Source organism: Somniosus microcephalus, chromosome 4 (genome assembly GCF_052327205.1).
Source record: "Somniosus microcephalus isolate GS21.2 chromosome 4, FLI_Smic_1.0, whole genome shotgun sequence".
Lineage (NCBI taxonomy): Eukaryota > Metazoa > Chordata > Chondrichthyes > Squaliformes > Somniosidae > Somniosus > Somniosus microcephalus.
The window spans coordinates 62066297-62083860 of record NC_140990.1 but is presented as its reverse complement, the minus strand read 5'-3'; the positions used below and the strand labels follow the sequence as shown (position 1 = coordinate 62083860).

At 48.1% G+C, this 17564-nt stretch overlaps 1 pseudogene; it reads left to right on the top strand.

The window, feature by feature from the left end:
- The first annotated feature begins 1133 nt into the window (after positions 1-1133).
- Positions 1134-17159, top strand: LOC147119034 (uncharacterized; annotated as a pseudogene).
- Positions 17160-17564: the final 405 nt, after the last annotated feature.

Sequence of the window (17564 nt, the reverse complement as noted above, 5' to 3'; positions counted from 1 at the left end):
GAGAGGTTGCTTCCCCTGGCTGGAGAGTCTAGAACTAGGGGGCCTAGTCTCAGGATAAGGGGTCGGCCATTTAAGACTGAGATGAGGAGGAATTTCTTCACTCAGAGGGTTGTGAATCTTTGGAATTCTCTGCCCCAGAGGGCTGTGAATGCTGAGTCTTTGAGTATATTCAAGGCTGAGATAGAGAGATTTTTGGACTCTAGGGGAATCGAGGGATATGGGGTTCGGGCGGGAAAGTGGAGTTGAGGTCGATGATCAGCCATGATCTTATTGAATGGCAGAGCAGGCTCGAGGGGCCGTATGGCCCACTCCTGCTCTTACTTCTTATGTTCTTATGTTCTAACACCACTGTATACCTCCCTCCTGTCCAAAAAATAGCCATTCAACACAACTCTGTTTTCTATCCTGTAACCACCTTTGTATCCATGCTGTCACTGCCCCTTTTATCCCATGGGCTTCAGTTTTGCGAACAAGCCCATTATGTGGTACTTTATCAAATACCTTTTGAAAGTCCATGTACACAACATCAATTGCTCTGCCCTCATCCACCCTCTCTGTTACCGCATCAAAAAACTCAATCCAGTTAGTCAAACACGACTTGCCCTTAACAAATCCTTGCTGGCTCACCTTTTAGTCCATGCTTGTCCAAGTGGCTGTTAACTTTCTCCCGGATTATTGTTTCTAAAAGCTTCCCCACTACCGACATTAAACTGACTGGCCTGTAATTTCCAGATTTATCCTTCTCCCCTTTTTTAAACAAGTGTTTAACATTTTCAATCCTCCAGTCCTCTGCCATCACCCCGGTATCTAAGGAGGATTTGGAAATTGTGGTCAGCACCTCCACAATTTCTACCCTTACTTACCTCAGCAACCTGGGATGCCTCCCATCCGGACCGGGTGACTTATCCACTTTAAGTGCTGCCAGCCTTTCTCGTACCTCCTCTATATCTACTTTTATATCACCCAGTATCCCTGCAACCTCCTCGTTTACCGTGGCTTTGGCGAAGTCGTCTTCCTTGGTGAACACCTTGGTAAAAGGAACACGAGTTATTAAGATTGTTGGAATAAGTTCACCTATGAGACAATCAGCTGTGAGAAAATTGACTAAAATAAATTGGTGTGATGCAACAAACATGGAATACACAAACAATGACCGTTTGTATTACATCACCAGCAGATCTACCAAGACACGGCTCATCCTGGGCCAGAGGATCTGCTGCTTTACAACCGTAGAGGTGTTACACGATGTAACGGACCATTTATCAGAGACACTGATTTAAGTTGGCAAAATATGTGTATTTCCATGTTTATTGCATGGAAATTATAGCAGTGATTGGGAGACCAAATTCCAGACAGAAGCACAGACGTGCCGAGAATCTACAGTGTTAATGTGGGGACTGTTAATGCTCCTGTGAAAGAAAGAAAGACTTGCATTTATATAGCACCTTTCATGACCTCAGGACGTCCCAAAGCGCTTTACAGCCAATGAAGTACTTTTGAAGTGTAGTCACGGTTTTAATGTAGGAAACACAGCAGTAAAATTGCGCACAGCAAGCTCCCACAACAGCAATGTGATAATGTCCAGATGATCTGTTTATTGTGATGTTGATTCAGGGATAAATATTGACCAGGACAGCGGGGACCACTCCGAAGGTCGTAGGATGTTTTTTCTACATTATAGGTGCTATATAAATGCAAGTTGTTGTTGCTATTGACAGCAGGAATGGATTCAGTTGCCCGTCTGAGGTGGAAACTCATGGATACAGTCACACCGGGGAGAGGCTGCACACCAGCTGAGCTTAAAAAGAGATTCCCTCACTCATCTCACCTACTGACACAATAGCATGTTCACACAGGGGAGAGGCCGTTCACCAGCTGTGTGTGTGGAAAGGGATTCACTCGGTCATCCCATTTACTGACACACCAGCACAGTCACACCAGAGAGAGATCGGTTAGATACTTCACGTGCGGGAAGGAATTTACTCAGTTTTCCCACCTATTAACACTCCAGCGTTAAAAGGTCAAAGGATTTGAGACACAATACTGAAGAAAGGCTGTTTAAATGTGTGTGTGGGGGAAGAAATTCACTCGTTTCTTCTTCTTCTTCTTAGGCAGTCCCTCGGAACAGAGGGTGATTTGCTTCCACATTAAAAATGAGTTCTCAGGTGACTGATGAGTCCAATGCGGGACCTACAGTCTCTGTCACAGGTGGGGCAGACGGTGGTTGAAGGGTCGGGTGGGTGGGGTGCTTGGGTTGACGTGCGCTCCTTCCGCTGTTTGCACTTGGCTTCCGCTTGCTCCCGGCGAAGAGACTCGAGGTGTTTGGCACCTTCCTGGATGCTTGTCCTCCACTTTGTGCGGTCTTGGGCCAGGGATTCCCAGGTGTCGATGGGGATGTTGCACTTTTTCAAGGAGGCTTTGAGGGTGTCCTTGAAGCATTTCCTCTGCCCACCTGGGGCTCTCTTGCCATGCCGGAGCTCCAATTAGAGCGCTTGTTTTGGGAGCCTCGTATCGGGCATGCAGACAATGTGACCCATCCATCGTAGCTGATTGAGCGTGGTCAAACCTTCGATGCTGGGGATGTTGGCCTGAGCAAGAACACTGACGTTGGTGCGCCTATCCTGCCAATGGATTTGCAGAATCTTGCGGAGGCAGCATTGGTGGTAGTTTTCCAGTGCTTTGAGGTGCCTGCTGTACATGGCCCATGTCTCTGAGGCATACAGCAGGGTGGGTATCACTGCTGCTCTGTAGACCATGAGCTTAGTGCCTCAGACGACCAAAGGCTGCGCTAGCACACTGAAGGCAGTGTTGGACTTTGTCGTCAACGTCTGCCCTTGTTGACAGTAGGCTCCCGAGGTATGGAAAGTGGGCCACGTTGTCCAAGGCCTTGTCGTGGATTTTGATAATCAGGGGGCAGTACTGTGTGGCGGGGGCAGGTTGGTAGAGGGCCTTTGTCTTACGGATGTTTAGTGTAAGGCCCATGCTCTCGTGTGCTTCGGTGAAGGTGTTGACAATGGTTTGGAGTTCGAGCTCCGAGTGAGCACAGACGCAAGCATTGTCTGCATACTGTAATTCGACGACAGAGGATGGGGTGACTTTGGATCTGGACTGGAGGCGACGGAGGTTGAACAGTTTCCCATTTGTTCTGTGAATTAGCTCCACAACAGTGGAGAGCTTACTGAGGGTGAGATGGAGCATTGCAGCAAGGAAGATCGAGAAGAGTGTTGGTGCGATGACACAGCCTTGTTTGACCTCGGTTCGTACGTGAATTGGGTCTGTGGTGGAACCGTTGGTCAGGATCACGGCTTGCATGTCGTTGTGAAGCAGGTGGAGGATGGTGACAAACTTTTGAGGGCAGCCGAATTTGAGGAGGACACTCCATAATCCCTCACAGTTTACCCACCTGCTGAAACACCAGCGAGTTCACAAGTGCCTGCAGGGGTTGGATTCTACTGTTGCTGATGTTAATCACATCCAGGACAGAACTATAGCGGATGGCCCGTGCAGTTGGGTTTCTGTATAATTTGCTTCCTAATTTTGTGGCTTGGCCCTCCGGCCCCAATCTCACGCCTATCACAGATATTGGGCCAGAAATTCGTGGCCAAAGGCGTGAGTGCGCTCGGGGTACTCACGCATCTGGCCGTTGGAAATGCCAGCGTTCAGCATGAACAGCGCATGCGGGGAACGCTGGCATTTCCAGACCTCGAGCGCGTGCGACTGCACAGGCAGCGCTTGCGCAGTGAACTTCGTAGATTTCATTCATGAAATCCGTGAGGGTAAGTCCTCAGAAGTTACACTTGAAAAAAGCAAGTGTAAAGTGGTTCATTGGCTGCGGAGGAAGAAACATTTTATCGTGGAGCTTCTGAAATGCAATATTTTTGTTTGGGAAAGGGAGGGAAGTTATTTTAAGAAATTTTAAGTAAGTTTTAAAGTTAAAATTTTTTTTTTTTTAAAGGGTTTTCAGAACGGTAGGTAGAAGGAGCAATTGTGGCTGTGTGAATGGAATGTGAGAATGAGTTATGTATGTATGTCCACATATATTCCTTTACGTATATGTATGTATGTTTTGTATTCCTTTACTAATGTGTATGAATGTATGTTTTTAATTATGATTTTCCAATAAGTTACTTTCTCTGAAAGTCATAATTAAATAATACATTCATACACATAAGTAAAGGAATATATACATAACACACAAAGGAATATATACAGACATACATACTTTCAGAAGCTCCACGATAAGAAATATCTTCCTCCGCAGCCTCTGGAGCAACTGTACCCATGCTTTTTTCATGTGTAAGTTGTAAGGACTTGACCTCACTGAAAGCAGTAATGAAAGCGGCGAATTATACTGCGCACGCGCTGCCTGTGCAGTCGCACGCGTTCTGCTTCTGAACCCCTTCGTTCAGAGGACAGGAAATGCCGGTTTTCCCCAAAAGCACTGTGCATGCTGAAAACCGGCATTTCATCCGGCCAGATGCGTAAGTACCCCGACCATACTCGCGCAGTTGGAAGGGAATTACTGGGCCAACATTTTACATGTCAATAAAATGAAAAATTTAACAATTGCACGACTTGCCCCCTCGCATCTGCGACTGAGGGTCCAAGGAGGTGCATTGCGCAAGAGGTCATCATCGTACGTATCCTCACACTGTTCCCTTTGGGGGACTGTATGAAGTGGTGGAAGGATTTATGGCCGTGATTAACGCTCATTCCGTGACCGTAACCATCTTTGAACCAGCCAATAGGGTGGTTAGTCCTATGGCGGGAGGGTTTTACGGGCTCCCACAACCCATCTGAGGGGGGGGGCCACCAACACCCACGGACGCAAGTATCCCGCTGGATGTCCACCCAGAATTTAAAGTTGGAACTCCGGCTCCCTTGCCGGGACTGTCTGGAGTGGGGTTCAAAACCCTACTCCTTCTGGCCCAGCGGCGGGGATGCTTACTGCTACGCAAAAGGCCCACTCCGCACAAAAGGTGACACCCATATGTTTCCTGTGCCTTTTCCCTCCCCGTGACTGGAGCCCTATGCTGCCATTTCACATTGCTAATCGGATTGGGCCTTTGTCATAGCGGTAGGATCCCCGCCGCTGGGCCAGATCAGGGTAGGGTTTCAAACCCCGCTCCAGACAGTCCTGGCAAGTGGAGTCGGAGCTCCGGCTCTAAATTCTGGGTTTACATCCAGTGGGATATTTGCGTCCGTGGGTGTGGGTGGCCCCCCCTCCTTGTATAGCTTGTGGGAGCCCGTAAAACCCTCCCGCCATAGGACTAACCGCCCTAATGCCTGGTTCAAAGATGGTTACGGTCACGGAATGAGCGTTAATCATGGCCATAAATCCTTCCACCACTTCATACAGTTCCCCAAAGGGAACAGTGTGAAGACACGTATGACGACGACATTGCTAAATAAATAAATGGAATTTAAAAAATTCTTTTAGGGCTTTTAAAAGTCTTTAAATTGCTTTAATTCTGTTTAAAACTACTTCAGATTACTCAAAATAATGTAAACATTTTAAAAAGTTTATAAAAGTTACCAAAATCTTCAAAAAACTTCCAAAAACCTATTTAAACTGCTGCTTTGCATGTAAAAATGCTTAGCAGCTTGACAGAAACATTGGGGGCGTGTCCAGTGAAACTGAGACCTCAAGGGGCGTGTCTCACTTGCACTGCACGTTCCTGGCTTCGCGCTGGCTGCACTCCTGGGCGGCGTGATGTCATACGCTGCCCGGGATTCTTCTTCTGGAAACACCAATTCCAGGCATCCCTGGAGCTGATCGGCAGTAGCGCAGGGTAAGTGCAGAAACGGGGCTGCAAGCCCCGTTCACCAATTTCTGGCCCAATAATTTTCCATATGCTAATACGGTCTTTCAATGGTGATGCTTTTACCCAATATTCCCCGCGCTGGCGAATGTGCCCTATCCACACTGCAGGAGCCATGGTGTGGAGATGCCGGTGTTGGACTGGGGTGGACAAATGTAAGAAGTCACACAACACCAGGTTATAGTCCAACAGCTTTATTTGAAACCACAAGCTTTCGGAGCACCTGACGAAGGAGCAGCGCTCCTGTAATGTATATACCTTTAAGGGGGGAACTATCTTTTACAGCTCATGTATACTGCAGTACCGGCAGTGACCACACCTGTATATAGCACTGAGAAGTAATCTGTACAGATCAGTTCCAGTGTGAGCCATGTTGAGTAAACACCTGTTGTACCGTTCTCCTGCAGTCTGTGTCTTATTATACACAGGCACAACATTGGCGACAAGGCAAGTTCGAACCTACCTGCAACTCTGCATCACCTCCCGGGGATTCGTTCCTGGAGATCAGTGGATTGGAGGTCAAGGCCAGAGACTCGGGCGTCGACCACGGGCAACCGCCCAGTCATCCAGCAGAGACTCGAGAATTGCGGGGGAGGCTGTCGAGAGCCAGGCTTGGCTTTCCAGTCGAGGTGGTCCAGCGAAACGGGCTGGCAACAGATAGTGCACAGACCCTTCCCAGACAGCGGCGAGCGAGAGCCCGACCGAGCGGCACAGCAAAGGGCCGAGCAGCGTCGACGGGGGAGAGAGAGAGAGAGGGCAGAGCGCACAGGGCGCAGCCGGTGTTCAGGGGCCGAGCAGCATCGAAGAGAGGGAGAGAGAGATGCACAGAAACCCGTGAGGCACCGCCATTGCCACGAGGACCACCGGGAGCGGCGTTGGCAGCAGCGGGGGAGGAAGGAAAGCACGGGGGACGCCATTTTAAGCCATTGGGAGACGCCATTTTAAACCACACCCAAAATGCCGAAGAGTGGCAGTATCACCGCATTTGACAATGAAGTCGAAGATTGGACTACATATGTCGAACGAATAGAGGTATACTGCAAGGCAAATGAGGTGTCAGATGACAAGAAAGTGTCGGTATTGTTAAATTTAATGGGTGCAAAGATGTATGGTTTATTACAAAATCTAATAACCCCAACGAAGCCAATGGAAAAGAGTTTTGAAGACATAGTAACGATACTACAGGAACATTTAAACCCCACACTGCTGCTGATAGCAGAAAGATTCAAGTTTCACAAATGGAACCAGCATAAGGATGAAAGCAATGCTGATTATTTAACAGAACTGCACAAACTATCGAAACACTGCCAGTTTGGAGCGGGACTGGCAGATACCTTAAGGGACAAGTTTGTGTGTGGGCTTCAAAGTGAAGGAACCCAGAAATGGCTTTTATCTGAAAAGGACCTTATGCTGGAAAAGGCTTTCAGCATTGCGGTATCATATGAAGCAGCAGCACGGGGCGCTGCAGAGATACAACAGAGACCGCAAGAATATGGCACAAACAAAATGTCATATAGAACAGAGAAGTGCTATCGCTGCGGCAGAACAACACACGACCAGAATGATTGCTGGTTCAAAGACAAAGTGTGCAGACAGTGTGGAAAAGTAGGACACATAGCACGAGCCTGCAGGTCGGGAAAGAAAACCAGCAATAAGAAACCTACCAAAGGAAAGTACAAGAAGGTACATAAGATGACGGAGAATAGTTCAGACAAACAATAAAGTGATAACAACTCCGAAAGCAGGGAACTGAGTTGTCTGAAACTACATAATGTGATCACAACGGAGGATCACCGAACCATTTGGGTCACTCTCAAGATAGCAGGAGTCCAGGTAAAGATGGAATTGGACACAGGATCAGCCCTAACAGTCATAAACCGACAGGACTACGAGCGGCTATTCTCACACATACCCTTGAGAGACACAAAAATTATTTTGAAGACGTACACGGGGCAAAAAGTCTACCCCAAAGGAAAAATACGGGTGACCGCTATATATAACGGTAAGGAAACACCAAAACTAGACCTGTATGTATTGCAAGATGGCGGACCACCATTACTGGGACGTGAATGGATCCGGAAAATACAACTGGATTGGCATTCCATACAGGCACTGACTGTGGCTGACAAAAAGATGACGACGTCCCACCTGGGCGACTGTCAAAGATCCTAACCGGAATGCGACACATGCAGTCACCAACCAGGCCCCAGCCATGATGTTCTTTAACCGAAGGTTAAGATCTCGCCTGGATTTGCTCAGACCAAACGTACGAAGAGATGTTGAGAGTAAGCAATTCCAGCACATCCATGAGAAGCCAACAAGGAGCTTCAATATAGGGCAACCAGTCTTGGCCCGCGACTACCGAACAGAAAAATGGCAGCCAGTTACGAAATGCACACGGCAGGGCCCACTAATGTACACAGTGGACGTTGGGGGGAGCATCGTGAGACGCCATGCTGACCAGATCCTAGAGTCACAGGAACGAGTCAACCCCATGCCTCGCCCATACGTACCTGGTGATGAACCCAACGTGCAGGTCGCATCTACCCCAGAAACAGTACCATCGGAAGCTGAGGAAGCAACCGACGACAGGGGGCCAGAATCGCCTCCGCACCAAGAGCAAGACACTTGGGAAAGGCGCTATCCAGAAAGGATCAGGAAGCCTCCCCAAAGACTGAATATATAAAGAGACTATTTTCAGCTAATGTTGCATGTTAAAAGTGTTCATTGTAATTAGTTTGATATTTAATTGTTAAATGAGTGTTATGGTACTGTTAATCTAAAAGGGGAGGAATTGTAATGTATATACCTTTAAGGGGGGAACTATCTTTTACAGCTCATGTATACTGCAGTACCGGCAGTGACCACACCTGTATATAGCACTGAGTAGTAATCTGTACAGATCAGTTCCAGTGTGAGCCACGTTGAGTAAACATCTGTTGTACCGTTCTCCTGCAGTCTGTGTCTTATTATACACAGACACAACAGCTCCGAAAGCTTGTGATTTCAAATAAAGCTGTTGTAACCTGGTGTTGTGTGCCTTCTTACACTGCAGGAGCACAGTGCGCAGGTGCAGCACTGGACAGTGATGGAGCATGCGCAGTGCGAGTGGTGGAAAAGGACAAAGACTGGAGAGTCGCATCGGCAGCGGGTAATGGATGGCGGGGCTCGGGGGTGTAATGAACCCGGCATGTGGGCAGATAGGCTTCATAAACACCTGGTGTAGGCCGCAAGCCCCGATTAATAACCTAATTATTATGTCCGTGTATAATTGAGACACGGACTGCAGGAGTTGATTATAACAAGTCTTTACTGAATGGAGACAACCTGGAAATTGAAACTACAGAAGCCTGCTAGGGCCTTTTATACAGGGGTGGTCACTGCCGGTACTGCAGTCTGAGACCAGTTATTCCCTTAAAGGTACATACAGAACAATTCCTCCCCTTTTAGATAAACAGTACATAACATTCATTTAACAAATAAATAATAACTAATTACAATTACAATTACGGTTGCTAGATACATTGGTTGAAGTTAAGCAATCATAAGTTCAGTCTTTGAGGAGGCTTCCTGATTCTGTCTGGATAACGCCTCTTTGGGATATCAGGTTCTTCTGGCAAGGTTGAGTTGGGATCAATGTCGTTGTTTGGTTCGTCTGCTTCCAATATCACTGATTCTGCGGTAGATGCAATTGTTACTTCTGTTTCATCGTCAGGTGTATCAGATCGTGGTGTGGAGTTGACGTTTTCCAGTGACTCTAGAATCTGGTCAGCATGGCATCTTACAATGCTCTCCCCAACGTCCACAGTATACATTAGAGGTCCTTGCCGTGTACAGATCGTTCCTGGCTGCCATTTCTCTGTGCGGTAGTCCCGGGCCAAAACTGGTTGACCTATCTTAAAACTCCTGGTCGGCCTTTCATTCATATTCTGAAACTGCCTGTTCTCCACATCTCTTCTGACGTTCGGCTTAACCAAATCCAAGCGGCATCGTAGTCTTCGATTGAAGAACATCATGGCTGGAGTTTGGTTGGTAACCGCATGTGTCGCATTCCGGTAGGCAAACAAGAAGTTATCCACCTTGTGTTGTAGGGGTATCTCTTCATTACACATTGCCTTGATAGCCTTCTTGAATGTTTGAACAAACCTCTTGGCCAATCCATTAGTGGCTGGATGATATGGGGCGGATGTGTAATGCTTAACACCATTGTTCTTTAAGAACCTCCGGAACTCTTCAGACACAAACTGTGGTCCATTGTCAGAGCAAATCTGTTCAGGCAGCCCATTCCTGGCGAATATGGTTCGTAAGACTGCGATAGTTTTTTCTGTGGTGGTTGAGGACATTTTTATTACCTCTGGCCACTTTGAATGTGCATCCACCGCAATTAAAAACATCGAGTCCATAAAGGGACCAGCAAAATCAATGTGCACCCTTTGCCATGGAGATGAGGGCCACTCCCATGGATGTAGAGGGGCTTGTGGTGGGGCGTTTTGGACCTTCTGGCACCCTGTACAGCTCTTGGTCATCTCTTCGATTTCTCTATCGATTCCCGGCCACCACACAAACGCTCTGGCTAAGTTCTTCATTTTTACCCCTCCCAGATGACCCTCATGAAGCTCATTGAGCACTCTATCCTTCAATTTGGGTGGTATTACTACTCTGGATCCACACATCAAGGTTCCTCTGCACACTGACAGCTGTTCTCTTCTCGGCAAGAATGCTGGCAGCAGTGGTTCACCATGTGCTGGCCATCCCTTCACCGTTAAATCATAGACCCAGGAGAGTGTCGGGTCATTTCGTGTTTCCTTTTCTATGTTTGCATTCGTCACAGGGAGACATTCGACTATAGTCGAGTGGAATAACTCCACTGGATCCACTGCCAGTTCTTCTTCCACTGTCGGCAATGGTAGGCGCGACAATCCATCAGCATTCCCATGCTGTTTAGTTCCTTTGTACTCGATGTCATATTGGTGTGCCCCTAGGAAAAGGGACCGTTGTGCCGTCATTATCGGTACGCCCTTCTGAGGGTTGAAAATGGAGATGAGAGGTTGATGATCAGTTCGTAGAGTAAATTTCTGACCGTGCAGCTAGTGATTGAACTTCTTCACCCCCCACGCCAGGCTGAGGGCCTCTCTGTCAATCTGGGCGTAGTTACGCTCGGCTGAAGTTAACGAGCGTGACGCAAAAGCTATCGGCCTCTCTGAACCATCAAGGAATTTATGTGACAGTACCGCCCCAATGCCGTAGGGAGTCGCATCACACGCCAGTCTTATCGGTAGTGATGGGTTGTAGTGAGCCAATACTTCTCTTGAAGTGATTAGGTCCTTACTCTTCTGAAAGGCCCGCTTGCATTCATCGCTCCATTTCCATGCTACTCCCGTTCGTAGTAGGGCGTTCAGTGGATGCAGAATTGTGGACAAATTCGGCAAAAACTTATGGTAGTAATTCACCAATCCGAGGAATGACCTCAGTTGCGACACATTTTCAGGCACTGGAGCCTTAACTACCACTTCAATTTTGTCAGGGGACTTATGTAACCCCTCTTCATCAATCACGTGGCCACAATGCGATATCTGTTTCTTAAAAAACTCGCACTTGGGGCGATTGGCTCGTAGCCCATGTTCACGTAGTCTAGTGAGCACCTGCTCTAGGTTGGCAAGGTGTTCACTGTCATCTTCACCTGTCACTAGGATGTCGTCCAAGTAACACTGAGTCCCCGGAATCCCTTGCAGGACTTGTTCCATCGCTCTTTGCCATATCGCCGGAGCTGATGCTACTCCGAATACCAGTCGATTATACTGGTAAAGACCTTTGTGAGTGTTTATCGTGCGATACTTCCTAGAGGATTCTTCAACCTCCATCTGCAAATATGCTTGTGCTAGGTCAATTTTTGTAAAGCGCTTCCCTCCAGATAGTGAGGCAAAGATATCTTCTATCCTTGGAAGAGGATATTGTACTGTGTGAAGGACTGGGTTCACCATCACCTTGAAGTCCCCACAGATGCGAACCTTCCTTGGTTCCTCAGGCTTATTGTTTAATGTTTTTTTCATGACAGGAACGATGGGTGTCGCCCACTCGCTCCAGTCTACCTTAGATAACACGCCTGCATTCTCCAGATTCTCCAGCTCTGCCTTGACGGCTGGGCAAATTGCATATGGTACCGGTCTTGCTTTGAAAAACTTGGGAATTGCATTCTCCTCTATTTTTATCGAGGCGGTTACGCCTTTAAGAGTGCCCAGTTCTTGTTGAAATACCTCTTTGGCGTCAGCTAAGATTGTTGACAATCGACCAGGAGTGACGTCGTCATCCTTTTTACCAGCCACCGTCAGTGCCTGAATGGAGTGCCAGTCTAAACTTATCTTTCTGATCCATTCACATCCCAATAACGGTGGTCCACCATCTTGCAGAATGTAGAGATACAATTTCCGTATTTTCTTGCCGTTGTATTTGACAGGTACCCTTATTTTTCCTCTGGGGTATACTTTTTGCCCCGTATACGTCCTCAAGACAATGGATGTCTCTCTCAAGGGTATGTGTGAGAATAGCCGCTCGTAGTCTCGTCGGTTCATGACGGTTAGAGCTGATCCTGTATTCAATTCCATTTTGACTTGGGACCCTGCTATCGTGAGGGTGACCCAAATGGTTCGGTGATCCTCTTTTGCGGTTACGTTGTGAAGTTTGAGACAGCTTAGTCTCTTGTTCCCGGATTCACTATCGCTCATCTGGTCTTCGGAACTACTGTCCGTCATCTTTTGTACGTTCCTGTACAGTTCCTTAGTAGCCTTTTTGTTGTCGTTGGTCTTCTTCCCAGACCTGCAAACTCGTGCAATGTGTCCCATCTTTCCGCATTGCCTGCATATTTTGTCCTTGGACCAGCAGTCCTTCTGGTCATGGTTTGTTCTGCCGCAGCGATAACATTTTGCAAACCCCGTGTCATTTCGTGGGTGCCGTATTCCTGTGGCTTTTGTTGTATTCCCGCAGCTCCCCTTGCTGCTGCTTCGTACGATACTGCCACGCTGAAAGCCTTATCCAGCGTCAGCTCTTTCTCTGAGAGTAACCTCTTCTAGGTTCCTTCACTCAGGAGTCCACAGACAAATTTGTCCCGTAAGGTATCTGCCAGTCCTGCTCCGAACTGGCAGTGCTTTGATAGCTTGCGTAGTTCCGTAAGGTAATCAGCATTGCTCTCATTTTTATGCTGATTTCTCCTGTGGAATTTAAATCTTTCTGCTGTCAGCAGCGGTGTAGGATTTAGGTGTTACTGTAGGATAGCAACAATTTCGTTAAAACTCTTCGCCTTCGGTTTGGCTGGAGTAATCAGGTCCCGCAATAGGCCGTACGTTCTTGCGCCCATTAAATTTAGCAATACCGATGCCTTTTTCTCATCGGCTATTTCGTTTGCCTCAAAATATACCTCGACTCTTTCCACATACGTGGTCCAGTCTTCTATTGCATTATCAAAGGCAGTGATATCGCCAGTCTTTGGCATCTTGAAAATCTAAGATGGCGCCTCCAGCGCTTTTCCTTCTTCCCCGCCGAGTTAAGATGGCGCCTCACGCGCTTTTCCTTCTTCCCCGCCGAGTTAAGATGGTGTCTCCCGCGCTTTCCCGCCGCTGCCGCTGCTGTCAACTCTGTTGCTGGTGATTATATTTATTTTACTATCCTGTAATGGCGACGCCCTATGGTCTTCACGCCTCCCCGATCGCTGCTGCCGCCGCTCTCTGCGGTATTTTATTTTTCTATCGCGCTTCAATATTTGCTCTGTTAATTGAAGAACCATTCCCGTCGTAGAGCGGACCCTCTGGGACACTTCCCTCCCTTTTCTTAGGTCCGAACGCTGCCCGGCTGCGAAGCACCGGCTGCGCCCTGAGTGCTCCACCCTCTCTCTCTCTCTTTGCTTCCCGACTCGCTGCCCGGCCCCGTTGCAGAGCCACCCGATCGAGCTCTAGCCCGCCGCAGCCCAGGAAGGATCAGTGCACTACCTGCCACCAGCCCGATTAGCTGGGAAACCACAGACTGGAGGACCAAGCCTGGCTCTCGACAGTCTCTGCTGCAATTTTTTTAATTCGATGATTTGGAGGACGGTTGCCCACAGTCGAGGCCCGTTTCTCGAGTTTCCTTGGATTATTATTTTTTTCTTTCTTTTGGCTCCGACCTTCAATAACGACGTCTGAGGTGCTGCCGAGTTGCAGGTAAGTTCGTTTCTTACTCGTCGCCAGTATTATGTCCGTGTATAATTGAGACACGGACTGCAGGAGTTGATTATAACAAGTCTTTACTGAATGGAAACAACCTGGAAACTGAAACTACAGAAGCCTGCTAGGGCCTTTTATACAGGGGTGGTCACTGCCGGTACTGCAGTCTGAGACCAGTTATTCCCTTAAAGGTACATACACAACACTAATGGTCCCGCGATTGCTGCTGCGGGGCTTTTTCCCGGTAATAGGCCCAGGTTAACGGCCGCCATCCTGGTAAAGGAGAGTGGGAAGCTTCACTGTGCGGCCATCTTGGTGCAGGGACAATGAGTGGGAGGGGCTTCAGGGTCCCTGTTCCCAACCTGATCCAAGTGCCCCGGGGGTGAAAACCATTGGTGGACTGTGTGTCATGTGTGTGTCCAGCTGCGGGTTTGATTGGTCAGTAACTCGCCCGGGTTACCCAGGGGTTTAAAGTCAGAGCAGGGCGCATGCGCAGCCACCTTGGAACAGTAACCAGGAGGAGAGAATGCTCTCAATTTCTATCCTGGACTCACAGTGATGGCTTTTGTAAACTGAGAGAGTGCAGCTATCGGGAAAGATTGAACAGGTTGGGGATTTTTTCTTCAGCAAAGGGAAGACTTAGAGGAGACCTGATAGAGGCCTTTTAAATTATAAATGGCTTGGACAGGATAGATGTGGAGAGAATCCAAAACTAGGGGCCATAAATACAAGATAGTTACTAATACATCCAACAGGGAAATGAGGAGAAATGTCTTTACTCAGAGAGTGGTTAGAATGTGGAACCCGCTAATACAGGAATAAAAACAGAAAATGCTGGAAATACTCAGCAGGTCAGGCAGCATCTGTGGAGAGAGAAACAGAGTTAACGTTTCAGGTCGATGACCCTTTGTCAGAACTGGAAAAAGTTGGAGATGTAACAGGTTTTTATGCAAGTGCAGGGGCAGGAAGAGGGTGGAGGGGAGGAAAGAACAAAAGGGAAGGCCTGTGATAGGGTGGAAGGTAGGAGAGATGAAGAGACAAAAGGGATGATGGTGTGAGGCAAAAGGAGATGGTAATGGGACAAGTTAAGAAACAAAAGATGACTCTAGATGAAGTGTAAATGGCAATGGCAGGAGGATCAACAGCTGCCATGTGAGAGAGGGGTAAAAATGATTGGGGCAGAGGTTATGGTCTGAAATTGTTGAACTCGATGTTGAGTCCAGAAGGCTGTAAAGTGCCTACTTGAAAGATGAGGTGCTGTTCCTCGAGCTTATGTTGAGCTTCATTAGAACAGTGTAAGAGGCCGAGGACAGAGAGGTCAGAGTGGGAGTGGAGCAGAGAATTAAAGAGACAGGTGACTGGAAGCTTGAGGTCACCCTTACGGACTGAACAGAGGTGTTCCACAAAGCGGTCACCCAATCTGCGTTTGGTTTCCCCAATGTAGAGGAGACCGCATCATGAGCAGCGAATACAGTATACTAAATTCCAAGAAGTACAAGTAAATCGCTGTTTCACCTGGAAGGGGTGTTTGGGGCCCTGGACAATGGGAAGGGTAAAAGGGCAGGTGTTCCACATCCTGCACTTGCACGGGAAGGTGCCGGGCGAAGGAGAAGGGGTGTTGTGGTGATAGAGGAGTGGACCAGGGTGATGCAGTGTGAGTGGTCCCTTCGGAATGCTGAAAGGGGAGGTGAGGGGAAGATGTGTTTGGTGGTGGGATCGCTAATACGGGAAGTGGTTGAGGCAAATAGCTTTGATGCTTTCAAAGGAAACGAGATGAGTACATGAGAGAATGGAATAGAAACATATGCTGAAAGGCTGAGATGAGGTCGATGGAGTGGGAGGACACTTGTGTGGTGTATGAACACACAGCACAGACTAGTTGGGCTGAATGGCCTGTGCTGTATATTCTATATAATTCTATATAAACTCCTTTTACAGGATATTAGAATGGGAGGATTTGCAGGCAGGAAGCTCAAACCAGACATCACATCAAGATCTGACTGAGTCACTCACTTTATCAGGACCTGAATATCCTCAGCCTTTGAATGTGGAAGGAGAAATGTTTGTCTGTTCTGTCTGTGGGAAAAGATTTCAAACATCAGTGTGACTGGAAAAGCACCGAGACACACACACCCGAGTGAGAGTGTTCCAGTGCACTGACTGTGGAAAGAGCTTTAACCAGTTACGCAGCCTGAAAAAACATCGCACCATTCACAGCGGGGAGAAACCGGACACATGTTCTGTGTGTGGACGAGGCTTCAATCGATCGTCCAACCTGGAGAGACACAAGGACAGCCGCACCATGGAGAAACCGTGGAAATGTGGGGACTGTGGGAAGGGATTCAGGTGCCCGTCTGAGCTGGAAACTCATCGATGCAGTCACACCAGGGAGAGACCGTTCACCTGCTCCGTGTGTGGGAAGGGATTCACTCAGTCGTCCAACCTCCAGATACACCTGAGAGTTCACACCGGGGAGAGGCAGTTCACCTGCATTGAATGTGGGAAGGGATTCAGTACTTTATCCAGCCTGCTGAAACACCAGGGTGTTCACACAGATAAGAGAACTTTTAAATGTTCTGACTGTGAGAAGGGTTTTAAAAACAGAAACAAACTGCTGACAAACCAACTTATTCACACTGGGGAGAGGCCGTTCACCTGCTCCAAGTGTGGAAAAGGATTCACTCAGTCATACAACCTGCTGTCACACCAGCGTGTTCACACTGGGGAGAGACCGTTCACCTGCTGCGAGTGTGGGAAGGGATTCACTTGGCCATCCCACCTGCTGAGACACCAGTGAGTTCACACTGGAGAGAGATCGTTCACCTGTGCCATGTGTGGGAAGAGATTCACTTGTTCATCCGAGCTTCTGATACACCAGAGAGTTCACACTAGGGAGAGGCCATTCACCTGCTCCATGTGTGCGAAGGGATTCACTCGATTATCCACACTGCTGACAGACAAGCGAGTTCACACTGGGGAGAGGCCATTTACTTGCTCCGTGTGTGAGAAGGGATTCACTGATTCATCCAATCTGCTAAAACACCAGCGAGTTCACACTGGGGAGAGGCCGTTCACCTGCTCCGTGTGTGGGAAGGGATTCAATCAGTCATCCAACCGGCTGAAACACCAACGGGTTCACAAGTGACTGCAGGGGTTGGATTCTGCTGTTATTACTGCTGTTAATCACATCCAGGACAGAACCATGATCATTCTGTCAGTTATAGGAACAGGAGGAGGCCATTTAGCCCCTCGAGTCTGTTCCGCCATTCAATGAGATCACGGCTGATCTGTGAGTGAACTTCACATAACTGCCTCTGCCCCATATCGATTATTACATTTCACCAAGCCCTGGGATCCAGGGAGGACATGGGCTTTACAAACACCAAGTATGGCCCCAAGCCCAAATCTAAAACAGTGAATATTCAGGAGAGGGAGAGGAACCAGTGAGTGTAGAACTGAACCGAGCCAGAGTCAGCATCTTCAGGGGAGGAGAGAGAGGGGAACCAGTGAGTGTAGAACTGAACCCAGCCAAAGTCAGCACCTTACGGGA